This window comes from Scaptodrosophila lebanonensis, unplaced genomic scaffold (genome assembly GCF_003285725.1).
Source record: "Scaptodrosophila lebanonensis strain 11010-0011.00,11010-0021.00 unplaced genomic scaffold, SlebRS2 tig00000380-arrow-arrow-pilon, whole genome shotgun sequence".
In the NCBI taxonomy this organism is placed as follows: Eukaryota; Metazoa; Arthropoda; class Insecta; order Diptera; family Drosophilidae; genus Scaptodrosophila; species Scaptodrosophila lebanonensis.
Window position 1 is genome coordinate 55001 of NW_022060667.1, and position 17792 is coordinate 72792.

At 31.4% G+C, this 17792-nt stretch overlaps 2 non-coding genes and 1 pseudogene across 2 annotated transcripts in view; all 3 read right to left on the minus strand.

The window, feature by feature from the left end:
- The window catches only part of LOC115630237, a 2001-nt gene extending 1816 nt beyond the window's left edge, over positions 1 to 185 (minus strand). The window contains exon 1 of the ribosomal RNA XR_003996076.1: positions 1 to 185. This exon is cut by the window's left edge and continues 1816 nt beyond it. This is a non-coding gene — a ribosomal RNA (small subunit ribosomal RNA).
- Positions 186 to 6026: 5841 nt separating this feature from the next.
- Positions 6027 to 10038, minus strand: LOC115630241. The gene has a single exon (XR_003996079.1). It is a non-coding gene; the product is annotated as a large subunit ribosomal RNA (ribosomal RNA).
- A 493-nt stretch (positions 10039 to 10531) lies between these two features.
- Positions 10532 to 10712, minus strand: LOC115630245 (annotated as a pseudogene).
- Positions 10713 to 17792: the final 7080 nt, after the last annotated feature.

Genomic DNA, 17792 nt, shown 5'->3' on the forward strand with positions numbered 1-17792 from the left:
CGTGTTTTAATTGCATGTATTAGCTCTAGAATTACCACAGTTATCCAAGTAACTGTTAACGATCAAAGGAACCATAACTGATATAATGAGCCTTTTGCGGTTTCACTGTTAATTCGTGTGTACTTAGACATGCATGGCTTAATCTTTGAGACAAGCATATAACTACTGGCAGGATCAACCAGAATAATGTTATTTTATATATAATTTGTGTTTTGCTTTTTAAGCTTTTGTTTGTTTGGGCGGAACAAAATCTTGTATATATATTATATATACTTTTTGTGTACTGTGTACATTTTTGCATAATAATGCTTTTTGCCAGGGCGGCGACGGGCGGATTTATTTGTACATATAGTAGTGTGTGTTTTTCTTCATTTGCTTTTGTATGGGCGGAAATATTTTGCATTATCAATATAATATATACTTCTTTTGTATGTATTGTGTGGCAACATTTTTTTTTATAAAATTGGCAATTTAATAATATATTTTTGAATAAAAATATAATATACATATAGATTTTTTTTTGTCCAAATAAGTTCTATCCTTAACGTATATGGCCATCTTCTTATACGGCATTCATATTCGTCATTTTTATATTTAATAATATTATATAATGCTTTTTCATTTCAATAAACATATGTGTATCGGGTGTTTGGTCTCCATATATATTTTGGCATAATATTATTTTTGTTTGAATGTTTATATATTATTCCATTTTATTATAATATGCTTTTTATTACCAACGCTTTTTTAATAACACTTCGCTTATATATTTGTGTTATTTTATATATATTTAAGCATAATATTTTTATGCTTTTTATTTCAAGTAACATATATTTTATATGTTTTACTTGTATGTGTTGGTTATCCCCATTTTAAGTAAATTCATAAGCATTATTATTTTTCTTGGATATATATATATATTATTCATTTTTAATAATATGCCTTTGATGTTTGGTAACATGTATTTTATGTGTGTAGTAACATATTTTTATAAAGCATTAATATTATTAATGTAGGATATATAATGAACATTTATTTTTATAGACTAATCTATAATAATATGTAACATTTCGTTCAAAAATATTTTTATATTTTCACTTTCTGAAAATATTTGTGTGCTTGTAACATTTATTTAGTATGAATTAAATAAATTAATTCATTTTGAATATGAAATTTATAATTTCATATATTATGTGTGTGTGTTATTATATATAACTCTACCCATCTTCACTCGCGATGAGCTAGGGTAGGAGAAATATACATACAACACATATAACACACTATTTTTTGCGTACATATTAAAAATATATACACAAATAATGTGTCTTTTTGTTTGTTTGTTCATTTTGTTATTTAACGCTATTTTATATAGCGCAAATACTTTTTTTTTATTAATAAGTCATAACAAGTTATAACTATTAATTTTTCATTTTATATAATAGCCTCCCCAATAACTATATATAAAATTTTACACATGTATAAATACATGTGTACTGTGTTTCTGTCTTTGTACACTATATTAATTGTGTATAATTTTTATACACCTATAGTATATCAAAAACTCATTAAGAACATAGTTCTTAATGTATCACACCAGACTAATTAACGATATAGGGGCAACCAGGTCGGACTTGTTTGGTTTTTCCTACTCCCAAATATCTTTTTCTGTATAGAGGGATTCTAACGACCAGTCGTAATGAACCATAAAAAGGAACAAACTGTCGATACGAAAGAACCATATACATAGTAAAAATTAACGATAGAAGTAAAATATTACAACTATCTTTATGTATATTACGCTACGAATATACAGGATTTATTTGAAATCATTGATTTCTCTTTGCCATATGAAGTAGTTTTGTGCCACTATTTCTTTATGTGACACCTTTTTTTCAAAATATACCACTAAATTATCAAGCCTTCTATTATAATAAAAAAAATATTTACTATAATAGAATCAAGCTTCTCCACTATATATTATTATACTGATGTGTCTATTTATTTATGTGTTGCTGCCATATTATAATTCGTCAACCGCATCTCTATAAGCACTATTATTTTAATGATGCCCCAGTTCATTAAATATTATATGAAGTAATTTTACTTCGTGCTGATGCTAACTCCATGAAGTAGTTTTGTGCCACTACTTCTTTATGTGACAACTTTTTTTCAAAATATACCACTAAATTATCAAGCCTTCTATTATAATAAAAAAATATTTACTATAATAGAATCAAGCTTCTCCACTATATATTATTATACTGATGTGTCTATTTATTTATATGTTGCTGCCATATTATAATTCGTCAACCGCATCTCTATAAGCACTATTATTTTAATGATGCCCCAGTTCATTAAATATTATATGAAGTAATTTTACTTCGTGCTGATGCTAACTCCATGAAGTAGTTTTGTGCCACTACTTCTATCTGCAGTAGCATTTTTTCAAAATGTACCACTAAATTCAACATGTATTTATGCACCTCCATAACCAAACATAAATACATTTATAGTGTGTTTATTACGAATAAACACACTATATTTATTTTAATACCTTGGGACACCATTTGTATATATGGGCTTACTTTAAATTCCACCAGACTTTAGTAAAACCCATATATATTATATGTATTTTATGCACCTCCAAACATAAATACATTTATAGTGTGTTTATTATGAATAAACACACTATATTTATTTTAATACCTTGGGACACCATTTTTATATATGGGCTTACTTTAAATTCAACCAGACTATAGTAAAACCCATATATATTCTATACTAAATGCATCTGCACTATTAATGCCGCCACTACATTAATTTATATGAAAAAGTAATTTTACTTCTTCGTGCAGAAGCACACTCCACAAGTATGTTTTGTGCCACTACTTCTATCTGCAGTAGCATTTTTTCAAAATGTACCACTAAATTCAACATGTATTTATGCACCTCCATAACCAAACATAAATACATTTATAGTGTGTTTATTACGAATAAACACACTATATTTATTTTAATACCTTGGGACACCATTTGTATATATGGGCTTACTTTAAATTCCACCAGACTTTAGTAAAACCCATATATATTATATGTATTTTATGCACCTCCAAACATAAATACATTTATAGTGTGTTTATTATGAATAAACACACTATATTTATTTTAATACCTTGGGACACCATTTTTATATATGGGCTTACTTTAAATTCAACCAGACTATAGTAAAACCCATATATATTCTATACTAAATGCATCTGCACTATTAATGCCGCCACTACATTAATTTATATGAAAAAGTAATTTTACTTCTTCGTGCAGAAGCACACTCCACAAGTATGTTTTGTGCCACTACTTCTATCTGCAGTAGCATTTTTTCAAAATGTACCACTAAATTCAACATGTATTTATGCACCTCCATAACCAAACATAAATACATTTATAGTGTGTTTATTACGAATAAACACACTATATTTATTTTAATACCTTGGGACACCATTTGTATATATGGGCTTACTTTAAATTCCACCAGACTTTAGTAAAACCCATATATATTATATGTATTTTATGCACCTCCAAACATAAATACATTTATAGTGTGTTTATTATGAATAAACACACTATATTTATTTTAATACCTTGGGACACCATTTTTATATATAGGCTTACTTTAAATTCAACCAGACTATAGTAAAACCCATATATATTCTATACTAAATGCATCTGCACTATTAATGCCGCCACTACATTAATTTATATGAAAAAGTAATTTTACTTCTTCGTGCAGAAGCACACTCCACAAGTATGTTTTGTGCCACTACTTCTATCTGCGGTAGCATTTTTTCAAAATGTACCACTAAATTCAACATGTATTTATGCACCTCCAAACCAAACATAAATACATTTATAGTGTGTTTATTTGGAATAAACACACTATATTTATTTTAACACATGGGTATCTTCATATATAGTGTGTTTATAATGAATAAACACACTATATTTTAATGCATAGGTTATTTCATATATAGTGTGTTTATTATGAATAAACACACTATATTTATTTTAATGCATGAGCTACTTCATATGTAGTGTGTTTATTTTGAATAAACACACTATATTTATTTTAACTATACAAATGCATGTTATTTTAGTAATACATTTCATATAAAATGCTACAGCATAAAGAAGTAGTGGCACAAAACACCTATATATACATGGTGTCTGTTGCTTGAACAAACACTTGTATATATTATGAAGGAAAATTTTTCTTCATGGTGCGAGAACACCACTGACTCTATAGGTGTTTTGTGCCACTATTTCTTTATGCGGTAGCATTTTATATAAAATATATGACTAAAATGACATTTACCTCTATAGGTTAAATACGTTTATAGTGTGTTTATTTGGAATAAACACACTGTATTTTAATGCATGGGTTACTTCATATATAGTGTGTTTATTATTAATAAACACACTATATTTATTTTAACACATGGGTTACTTCATATATAGTGTGTTTATAATGAATAAACACACTATATTTATTATAATACCATGTGATACATTTAAGAAACATTTGTATTCCTTAATAAATGCATACTTTGTATGTACATTTATATATATTTACACATGCCAATACTATAATATAGTAAAATTGGCGTGCGGGTGTGCTTGTTTGTAACATTTCTGATATACTATGTACACATTCCAAAGTGATACATAGAGTTATTATATACTTAAGACTTTTCGCATATGCTCAAGTCAAGGGCAAGTATATATTTACGCATGCCAATACTATAATATAGTAAAATTGGCGTGCGGGTGTGCTTGTTTGTAACATTTCTGATATACTATGTACACATTCCATAGTGATACATAGAGTTATTATATACTTAAGACTTTTCGCATATGCTCAAGTCAAGGGCAAGTATATATTTACACATGCCAATACTATAATATAGTAAAATTGGCGTGCGGGTGTGCTTGTTTGTAACATTTCTGATATACTACTATGTACACATTTCATAGTGATACATAGAGTTATTATATACTTAAGACTTTTCGCATATGCTCAAGTCAAGGGCAAGTATATATTTATGCATGCCAATACTATAATATAGTAAAATTGGCGTGCGGGTGTGCTTGTTTGTAACATTTCTGATATACTATGTACACATTCCATAGTGATACATAGAGTTATTATATATTTAAGACTTTTCGCATAAGCTCAAGTCAAGGGCAAGTATATATTTACACATGCCAATACTATAATATAGTAAAATTGGCGTGCGGGTGTGCTTGTTTGTAACATTTCTGATATACTATGTACACATTCCATAGTGATACATAGAGTTATTATATACTTAAGACTTTTCGCATATGCTCAAGTCAAGGGCAAGTATATATTTACACATGCCAATACTATAATATAGTAAAATTGGCGTGCGGGTGTGCTTGTTTGTAACATTTCTGATATACTTATGTACACATTTCATAGTGATACATATATACTTAAGACTTTTCGCATATGCTCCAAGGGGCAAGTATATATTGACTTGTATATATTATATATTTACACGAGCCAATACTATACTAGAATATAGTAATTGGCATGCGCGTTCTTGTTTATAACATTTCTGATACTCTATGTACACATTCCAAAGTGATATACATAGAGTTATTATATACTTAAGACTTTTCGCATGCTCAAAGAGACAAGTATATATTAATTTTATACATAGGGACACCATTATGTATAATATTTTGTAGTATATAGGTGGGTGGTTATAATATATATAGGTTAAATATATATAAAAAAAAAATAATAATAATTAATAATAATGGCAGGCCTTAATGAATACACACACCACCACCAACAGTGAGTGAAACACCGGCTACCATTATTGATGATTCTCGATTGACTCTATATATATATATATTATATATTATTATATATACTACATGCACAATGTACAAAACCATTGCGAAGTCGTATATTTTTATATATAAACATATTATATATATCGTCGAATCATCAAGCAAAGGATAAGCTTCAGTGGATCGCAGTATGGCAGCTGCTCAACCACTTACAACACCTTGCCCGTTACAAAAGTCGTTTACAATTGATTCTAGGCTTTGTCATTGTATTAAATAATGTTTTAATAAGTAACTAGCATTGGCACCAGGTGATCGAAGATCCTCCAAAGTTAACTATGTTACTCATAACATTGGCATCACATATTCATTGTCGTTTATAAATGCATATAAACTTTTAATGATTTAGAAGCCATACAATGCAAATTGCCCCATTTTTATCATTGCAGTCCAGCACGGATACGACCTTAGAGGCGTTCAGGCATAATCCAACGGACGTAGCGTCATACCACTGTTCGCTCGAACAAGTATTGTGCCATAGGTCCGTACCTGCGGTTCCTCTCGTACTACGCAGGAATGCTGTCGCAACAACGTTTTTGTCATTAGTAGGGTAAAACTAACCTGTCTCACGACGGTCTAAACCCAGCTCACGTTCCCTTGCATGGGTGAACAATCCAACGCTTGGTGAATTTTGCTTCACAATGATAGGAAGAGCCGACATCGAAGGATCAAAAAGCGACGTCGCTATGAACGCTTGGCCGCCACAAGCCAGTTATCCCTATGGTAACTTTTCTGACACCTCTTGTTAAAAACTCTTTAAACCAAAAGGATCGATAGGCCGAGCTTTTGCTGTCCCTGTGTGTACTGGACACCGAGATCAAGTCAGCTTTTGCCCTTTTGCTCTATGTGTGGTTTCTGTCCGCACTGAGCTGGCCTTGGGACACCTCCGTTATTATTTGAGAGATGTACCGCCCCAGTCAAACTCCCTACCTGGCAATGTCCTTGAATTGGATCATACCGGAGTAATTGGAGTTATACCAAATTCATAAATTGAAAATACACATAAATGCGCATCCTCTCATTATTAGAATTTGTTTGCAATTATATAACAAACTCATGATACTTTGATCAAGAAGCTTGCATCAAAACCCAATACCATAAGATATATAAAAATATATCCGTATAATGGCTAGGAAATGATACACGTTCCATTTAATCAAGTAAGTAAGGAAACAATAAGAGTAGTGGTATTTCATTGGCGATACTAAACCGAAATCTAATATCTCCCACTTATTCTACACCTCTTATGTCTCCTTACACTGCCAGATTAGAGTCAAGCTCAAAAGGGTCTTCTTTCCCCGCTAATTATTCCAAGCCCGTTCCCTTGGCTGTGGTTTCGCTAGATAGTAGATAGGGACAGTAGGAATCTCGTTAATCCATTCATGCGCGTCACTAATTAGATGACGAGGCATTTGGCTACCTTAAGAGAGTCATAGTTACTCCCCGCCGTTGACCCGCGCTTACTTGAATTTCTTCACGTTGACATTCAGAGCACTGGGCAGAAATCACATTGTGTCAACACCCGCTAGGGCCATCACAATGCTTTGTTTTAATTAGACAGTCGGATTCCCCAAGTCCGTGCCAGTTCTGAATTGATTGTTAATTGATAATCGTTATAATTTAAAAGAGCTAAAACTGAAAGGTTTAACCCCTCCAGATTAGTATTCTTAAAAATTTTAGCAAGAAAGTTCCACAATTGGCTACGTAACTAACAATCCGGGAACAAATGACGATCATTAAAAAATAATCGAAATTCTATTTACCCAGAACGAGAACATAAACCATGTTATTGTTCCCAATCAAGCCCGATTATCTCAATCTTCAGAGCCAATCCTTATCCCGAAGTTACGGATCTAATTTGCCGACTTCCCTTACCTACATTATTCCATCGACTAGAGACTCTTCACCTTGGAGACCAGCTGCGGATATTGGTACCGGCCTGTTGAGAAGTTTGCGTGTCCCCACCATAAATTTTCAAGGTCCGAGGAGAAAATATCGACACAACAGTATATGTCATGCTCTTCTAGCCCATCTACCATATCTCTCTGCGAAAGACTTCCATGGTAGTACGGCTATAAAACAGAAAAGAAAACTCTTCCGATATCTCTCGACGGCTTCTTTATGGTCGTTCCTGTTGCCAGGATGAGCACAAGGCCCATATTTAATAACAAACGGATACTCAACAGGTTACGGAATTGGAACCGTATTCCCTTTCGTTCAAAATTATTCAAGTGTATCAATAATAATATGTATGTTGTGTATATATATATATATTTTTACTTGAAAATTTTCGGGCTTTCGCCTTGAACTTAGGACCGACTAACTCGTGATCAACCACTGTTCACACGAAACCCTTCTCCACTTCAGTCCTCCAAGGTCTCATTCGATTATTTGCTACTACCACCAAGATCTGTACCAATGGCGGCTCCATGCAGGCTTACGCCAAACACTTCTACGCACACCATTGTACCTTCCTACTCACTAAAGTTTCAAAATTTATATTTTTATATAAATATGAATCATTTACTTTAGCGGTAATGTATAGGTATACAACTTAAGCGCCATCCATTTTAAGGGCTAGTTGCTTCGGCAGGTGAGTTGTTACACACTCCTTAGCGGATTACGACTTCCATGTCCACCGTCCTGCTGTTTTAAGCAACCAACGCCTTTCATGGTATCTGCATGAGTTGTTAATTTGGGCACCGTAACATTACGTTTGGTTCATCCCACAGCGCCAGTTCTGCTTACCAAAAGTGGCCCACTGGGCACATTATATCATAACCTTAAACTTCATTTCAAGAAAGTTAAGGTTCTTACCCATTTAAAGTTTGAGAATAGGTTAAGATCGTTTCGACCCTAAGGCCTCTAATCATTCGCTTACCAGATAAGATTATTTTATGCAATATATAAATGCACCAGCTATCCTGAGGGAAACTTCGGAAGGAACCAGCTACTAGATGGTTCGATTGGTCTTTCGCCCCTATACTCAATTCTGACAATCGATTTGCACGTCAGAACTGTTTCGGTCTTCCATCAGGGTTTCCCCTGACTTCAACCTGATCAAGTATAGTTCACCATCTTTCGGGTCACAGCATATATGCTCAAGGTACGTTCCAGTTAGAGGTATAAATAATATAAATATTATTATACATAACTATATAGAGCGCCCCGGGATTGAATTAATAAACTATATAAAATAATTTAAAAACTAATCCCATTTGTATTGGTAGTCAAGTTAATTACGCCATTAGGTTTATAAAATAAATCCCAATGACTTGCATATATGTTAGACTCCTTGGTCCGTGTTTCAAGACGGGTCCCGAAGGTATCCTGAATCTTTCGCATTGTTAATCATACAAGTGCCTATAATAAATATAAATATCATAGATATAAATATCATTATATAATTTCGAAAATTAACACACTGTATTTCATATCAATCTATCAGCACTTTATCAAATTTAATGACATTTATTCTATGTTATCAATGGGCAAGCCATAATAATTTGAATAAACTATAAGCCATATTTTATGATAAATTTTTGTATATGCTAATAGATTACAATGTCCTTATATGGGAAAAATGCACACTATTATTAATAATATTTATTAAATATTATAATTATAATGATGAATTTCCCATAATGGATATTCAGGTTCATCGGGCTTAACCTCTAAGCAGTTTCACGTACTATTTAACTCTCTATTCAGAGTTCTTTTCAACTTTCCCTCACGGTACTTGTTTACTATCGGTCTCATGGTTATATTTAGTTTTAGATGGAGTTTACCACCCACTTAGTGCTGCACTATCAAGCAACACGACTCTTTGGAAATCATCATCTAGTAATCATTAACGTTATACGGGGCCTGGCACCCTCTATGGGTAAATGGCCTCATTTAAGAAGGACTTAAATCGTTAATTTCTCATACTAGAATATAGATGTTCCATACACTGCATCTCACATTTGCCATATAGACAAAGTGACTTAGTGCTGAACTGTTTTCTTTTCGCTCGCCGCTACTAAGAAAATCCTTGTTAGTTTCTTTTCCTCCCCTAATTAATATGCTTAAATTCAGGGGGTAGTCCCATATGAGTTGAGGTTGTATAAATATATTTTCATTTATTAGAAAAAAATATTTCTAATAATTTAATACATATATATATATATTTTATGTGAAATGAGAACACAACTACCCATTAAAATTCAATTAAAAGAAGAAAAAGTTCATAGTCCCAATCATTTTTATACTTTTTATATTCTTTTTATATTTATATTCGCACAACATTAATAAGAGGCAATTCTAGATAAAATGTATTTTATGCTAGACATTCCTCAGTATTAAATGAATTGTGTGAAAAAAAGAAAGTATAAATTTTCTTCTTTTCATCACTCTCATATACAATTTTATATAGGAATATTATGTTTGTATATTTATGAGATGATGTGTGTGTTTCATTTCATATATATATTGTTGTATTATATGCTCTTAATATTATGAATATATGAATATATATATCCAATAATATACCATATGCTTTAAATATTTTGTATATTAAACAAATATTTATTAAGCAACTTAATTAGCATAGTCCTTACAACCCTCAACCATATGTAGTCCAAGCAGCACTTCAAAATTAATTAAAGTACATAACAGCATGGACTGCGATATGCGTTCAAAATGTCGATGTTCATGTGTCCTGCAGTTCACACGATGACGCACAGTTTGCTGCGTTCTTCATCGACCCATGAGCCGAGTGATCCACACCGCTTAGAGTTTTATAGTGATGTTTTTGTTTGTTTTATATGTCATATATGATTTTATTGAAAGAAATTAAAAATACACCATTTTATTGGCATATATCAATTCCTTCAATAAATTGTATTTAGACCTAAATAAATGCTGGCGTAATGACTTAGTTTAATATAATCAGTTTTTTGTAGCATATATAATTTATATGTGTGGATTTGAATATTTTTCATCGATTATATTAAACATTAACCTGGGCATTTTCACACACCACAAGTAGTATGTGAAAAATAGGTACAACATTGTTTAATTTAGGTGTTTATTATTGCATGTTTTTTTCCATTGTATGCAACTTATAATTAAGTAAATGAAGCAATACAATTATTTAGCAATAATATATTTTAAAATCAAAGAACAGATATATATGTATTGATTTGATTTGATTGACCTTTCTATATAAATAATGTTGCGTAAATACTTAGTTAATAAACAGGTTTTTTGTAGCATATATAATAATATGTGGATTATTTCATCGATTTATATTAAAGCATTAACCTGGGCATTCTCACACACGTACTGCGTGAAAAATAGGTACAACACTTATTTACTTTAGGTCATAATAGTTGTGTGTAAAAATTTTATATTTTACACATTTTTAGATGATATAAGTGTATGTATGGCAAATATATGTGTGTGTATATGGTAGTATTATATATATTTGGTATTATCAATATTATTGAATAATACCTTTGTATCATTAATTTTGATATTAAATATCACAATAATGATCCTTCCGCAGGTTCACCTACGGAAACCTTGTTACGACTTTTACTTCCTCTAAATAATCAAGTTCGGTCAACTTTTGCGAAACAACCGTAACACACGAGGCGTCACAGTGATCACGTCCGGAGACCTCACTAATAATTCAGATCGGTAGTAGCGACGGGCGGTGTGTACAAAGGGCAGGGACTATCAATGCGAGTTAATGACTCACACTTACTGGGAATTCCAAGTTCATATGAACAGTTTTCAGTTCACATCCCTGCATGAAAGTGGTTTCAGGGGCGGTTTACCCCGGACCTCTCGGTCTAGGAAAATACACGTTGTACTTTCATTGTAGCGCGCGTGCAGCCCAGGACATCTAAGGGCAATCACAGACCTGTTATTGCTCAATCTCATTATTGCTAGACGCAATTTGTCCATTTAAGAAGCTAGTGTCCTTATAATTGGGAGCAAACCAACAGGTACGGCTCCACTTATATAAACACATTCAATCATGAGAAACATTTTACTATCCACCGGAATTGGAAGGCTTATAAGCTTCAAAACACCCATAATCCTGAAGATATCTATTTAAATATATTTGAGTCTCGTTCGTTATCGGAATTAACCAGACAAATCACTCCACGAACTAAGAACGGCCATGCACCACCACCCATAGATTCGAGAAGAGCTATCAATCTGTCTTACACGCTTATGTTCGGACCTGGTAAGTTTTCCCCGTGTTGAGTCAATTAAGCCGCAGGCTCCACTCCTGGTGGTGCCCTTCCGTCAATTCCTTTAAGTTTCAGCTTTGCAACCATACTTCCCCCGGAGCCAAAAGCTTTGGTTTCCCGGGAAGCGACTGAGAGAGCCATAAAAGGTAGCTACAACCCAATTGCTAGCTGGCATCGTTTATGGTTAGAACTAGGGCGGTATCGGATCGCCTTCGAACCTCTAACTTTCGTTCTTGATTAATGAAAACATCTTTGGCAAATGCTTTCGCTTAAGTTAGTCTTACGACGGTCCAAGAATTTCACCTCTCGCGTCGTAATACTAATGCCCCCAAACTGCTTCTATTAATCATTACCTCTTGTTTCTAAAAACCAATGAAAGTAGAACAGAGGTCTTATTTCATTATCCCATGCACAGAAGATTCAGGCATTTGAAGCCTGCTTTAAGCACTCTAATTTGTTCAAAGTAAATTGTTACCGGCCCACAATAACACTCGATGAAGAGCACTAATGCGGTTTTTAAATAGGAGGTATATATAAAAAAAATAACAAGTATCTTTATATATATAAAGAACTCCACCGGTAATACGCTTCCATACATAAAGGTATAGTACTAACTACAATTGTATGTTGTACTACCCGTATGAAGCACAAGTTCAACTACGAACGTTTTAACCGCAACACAAAACTTTAATATACGCTATTGGAGCTGGAATTACCGCGGCTGCTGGCACCCAGACTTGCCCTCCAATTGGTCCTTGTTAAAGGATTTAAAGTGTACTCATTCCAATTACAGGGCCTCGGATATGAGTCCTGTATTGTTATTTTTTCGTCACTACCTCCCCGAGCTGGGAGTGGGTAATTTTACGCGCCTGCTGCCTTCCTTAGATGTGGTAGCCGTTTCTCAGGCTCCCTCTCCGGAATCGAACCCTGATTCCCCGTTACCCCGTTGCAAACCATGGTAGTCCTAAATACTACCATCAAAGTTGATAGGGCAGACATTTGAAAAGATCTGTCGTCGGTACAAGACCATACGATCTGCATGTTATCTAGAGTTCAACCAATAACGATCTTGCGACCCGCTTGGTTTTTGTCTATAAAAGCACACGTTCCAAAAGGTCCGTGTTTTTAAATTGCATGTATTATCTCTAGAATTACCACAGTTATCCAAAGTAACTGTTAAACGATCAAAGGACCATAACTGAGTATAATGAGCCTTTTGCGGTTTCACTGTTATTCGTGTGTATTATTAGACATGCATGGCTTAATCTTTGAGACAAGCATATACTACTACTGGCAGGAATCAACCAGAATAATGTTATTTTATATATAATTTGTGTTTTGCTTTTTAAGCTTTGGGTTGTTTGGGCGGAACAAAATCTTGTATAGATATTATATATACTTTTTGTGTACTGTGTACATTTTTGCAATAATATGCTTTTGCCAGGGCGGCGACGAGGCGGATTTATTGTACATATAGTAGTGTGTGTTTTTCTTCATTTGCTTTTGTATGGGCGGAAATATTTTGCATTATCAATATAATATATACTTCTTTTGTATGTATTGTGTGGCAACATTTTTTTTTATAAAATTGGCAATTTAATAATATATTTTTGAATAAAATATAATATACATATAGATTTTTTTTTGTCCAAATAAGTTCTATCCTTAACGTATATGGCCATCTTCTTATACGGCATTCATATTCGTCATTTTTATATTTAATAATATTATATAATGCTTTTTCATTTCAATAAACATATGTGTATCGGGTGTTTGGTCTCCATATATATTTTGGCATAATATTATTTTTGTTTGAATGTTTATATATATATTCCATTTTATTATAATATGCTTTTTATTACCAACGCTTTTTAATAACACTTCGCTTATATATTTGTGTTATTTTATATATATTTAAGCATAATATTTTTATGCTTTTTATTTCAAGTAACATATATTTTATATGTTTTACTTGTATGTGTTGGTTATCCCCATTTTAAGTAAATTCATAAGCATTATTATTTTTCTTGGATATATATATATATTATTCATTTTTAATAATATGCCTTTGATGTTTGGTAACATGTATTTTATGTGTGTAGTAACATATTTTTATAAAGCATTAATATTATTAATGTAGGATATATAATGAACATTTATTTTATAGACTAATCTATAATAATATGTACATTTCGTTCAAAAAATATTTTTATATTTTCACTTTCTGAAAATATTGTGTGCTTGTAACATTTTATTTAGTATGAATTAAATAAATTAATTCATTTTGAATATGAAATTTATAATTTCATATATTATGTGTGTGTGTTATTATATATAACTCTAACCCATCTTCACTCGCGATGAGCTAGGGGTAGGAGAAATATACATACAACACATATAACACACCTATTTTTTGCGTACATATTAAAAATATATACACAAATAATGTGTCTTTTTGTTTGTTTGTTCATTTTGTTGTTATTTAACGCTATTTTATATAGCGCAAATACTTTTTTTTATTAATAAGTCATAACAAGTTATAACTATTAATTTTTCATTTTATATAATAGCCTCCCCAATAACTATATATAAAATTTTACACATGTATAATACATGTGTACTGTGTTTCTGTCTTTGTACACTATATTAATTGTGTATAATTTTTATACACCTATAGTATATCAAAACTCATTAAGAACATAGTTCTTAATGTATCACACCAGACTAATTAACGATATAGGGGCAACCAGGTCGGACTTGTTTGGTTTTTCCTACTCCCAATATCTTTTTCTGTATAGAGGGATTCTAACGACCAGTCGTAATGAACCATAAAAAGGAACAAACTGTCGATACGAAAGAACCATATACATAGTAAAAATTAACGATAGAAGTAAAATATTACAACTATCTTTATGTATATTACGCTACGAATATACAGGATTTATTTGAAATCATTGATTTCTCTTTGCCATATGAAGTAGTTTTGTGCCACTATTTCTTTATGTGACACCTTTTTTTCAAATATACCACTAATTATCAAGCCTTCTATTATAATAAAAAAATATTTACTATAATAGAATCAAGCTTCTCCACTATATATTATTATACTGATGTGTCTATTTATTTATGTGTTGCTGCCATATTATAATTCGTCAACCGCATCTCTATAAGCACTATTATTTTAATGATGCCCCAGTTCATTAAATATTATATGAAGTAATTTTACTTCGTGCTGATGCTAACTCCATGAAGTAGTTTTGTGCCACTACTTCTTTATGTGACAACTTTTTTTCAAAATATACACTAAATTATCAAGCCTTCTATTATAATAAAAAAATATTTACTATAATAGAATCAAGCTTCTCCACTATATATTATTATACTGATGTGTCTATTTATTTATGTTGCTGCCATATTATAATTCGTCAACCGCATCTCTATAAGCACTATTATTTTAATGATGCCCCAGTTCATTAAATATTATATGAAGTAATTTTACTTCGTGCTGATGCTAACTCCATGAAGTAGTTTTGTGCCACTACTTCTATCTGCAGTAGCATTTTTTCAAAATGTACCACTAAATTCAACATGTATTTATGCACCTCCATAACCAAACATAAATACATTTATAGTGTGTTTATTACGAATAAACACACTATATTTATTTTAATACCTTGGACACCATTTGTATATATGGGCTTACTTTAAATTCCACCAGACTTTAGTAAAACCCATATATTATATGTATTTTATGCACCTCCAAACATAAATACATTTATAGTGTGTTTATATGAATAAACACACTATATTTATTTTAATACCTTGGGACACCATTTTTATATATGGGCTTACTTTAAATTCAACCAGACTATAGTAAAACCCATATATATTCTATACTAAATGCATCTGCACTATTAATGCCGCACTACATTAATTTATATGAAAAAGTTTTACTTCTTCGTGCAGAAGCACACTCCACAAGTATGTTTTGTGCCACTACTTCTATCTGCAGTAGCATTTTTTCAAAATGTACCACTAAATTCAACATGTATTTATGCACCTCCATAACCAAACATAAATACATTTATAGTGTGTTTATTACGAATAAACACACTATATTTATTTTAATACCTTGGGACCCATTTGTATATATGGGCTTACTTTAAATTCCACCAGACTTTAGTAAAACCCATATATATTATATGTATTTTATGCACCTCCAAACATAAATACATTTATAGTGTGTTTATTATGAATAAACACACTATATTTATTTTAATACCTTGGACAACATTTTTATATATGGGCTTACTTTAAATTCAACCAGACTATAGTAAAACCCATATATATTCTATACTAATGCATCTGCACTATTAATGCCGCCACTACATTAATTTATATGAAAAAGTAATTTTACTTCTTCGTGCAGAAGCACACTCCACAATATGTTTTGTGCCACTACTTCTATCTGCAGTAGCATTTTTTTCAAAATGTACCACTAAATTCAACATGTATTTATGCACCTCCATAACCAACATAATACATTTATAGTGTGTTTATTACGAATAAACACACTATATTTATTTTAATACCTTGGGACACCATTTGTATATATGGGCTTACTTTAAATTCCACCAGACTTTAGTAAAACCCATATATATTATAGTATTTTATGCACCTCCAAACATAAATACATTTATAGTGTGTTTATTATGAATAAACACACTATATTTATTTAATACCTTGGGACACCATTTTTATATATAGGCTTACTTTAAATTCAACCAGACTATAGTAAAACCCATATATATTCTATACTAAATGCATCTGCACTATTAATGCCGCCACTACATTAATTTATATGAAAAAGTAATTTTACTTCTTCGTGCAGAAGCACACTCCACAAGTATGTTTTGTGCCACTACTTCTATCTGCGGTAGCATTTTTTCAAATGTACCACTAAATTCAACATGTATTTATGCACCTCCAACCAAACATAAATACATTTATAGTGTGTTATTTGGAATAAACACACTATATTTATTTTAACACATGGTTATCTTCATATATATGTGTTTTATAATGAATAAACCACTATATTTTAAATGCATAGGTTATTTCATATATAGTGTGTTTATTATGAATAAACACACTATATTTATTTTAAATGCATGACTACTTCATATGTAGTGTGTTTATTTTGAATAAACACACTATATTTATTTAACTATACACATGCATTTTATTTTAGTAATACCTTTCAATATAATTCTACAGCATAAAGAAGTAGTGGCACGAAACACCTATATATACATGTGTCTGTTGCTTGAACAAACACTTGTATATATTATGAAGGAAAATTTTCTTCATGGTGCGAGAACACCACTGACTCTATAGGTGTTTTGTGCCACTATTTCTTTATGCTGTAGCATTTTATATAAAATATATGACTAAAATGACATTTACCTCTATAGTTAATACGTTTATAGTGTGTTTATTTGGAATAACCACACTGTATTTTAATGCATGGGCTCTCATATATAGTGTGTTTTATTATAATAAACACACTATATTTATTTTATTTTCACACATGGTTACTTCATATATAGTGTG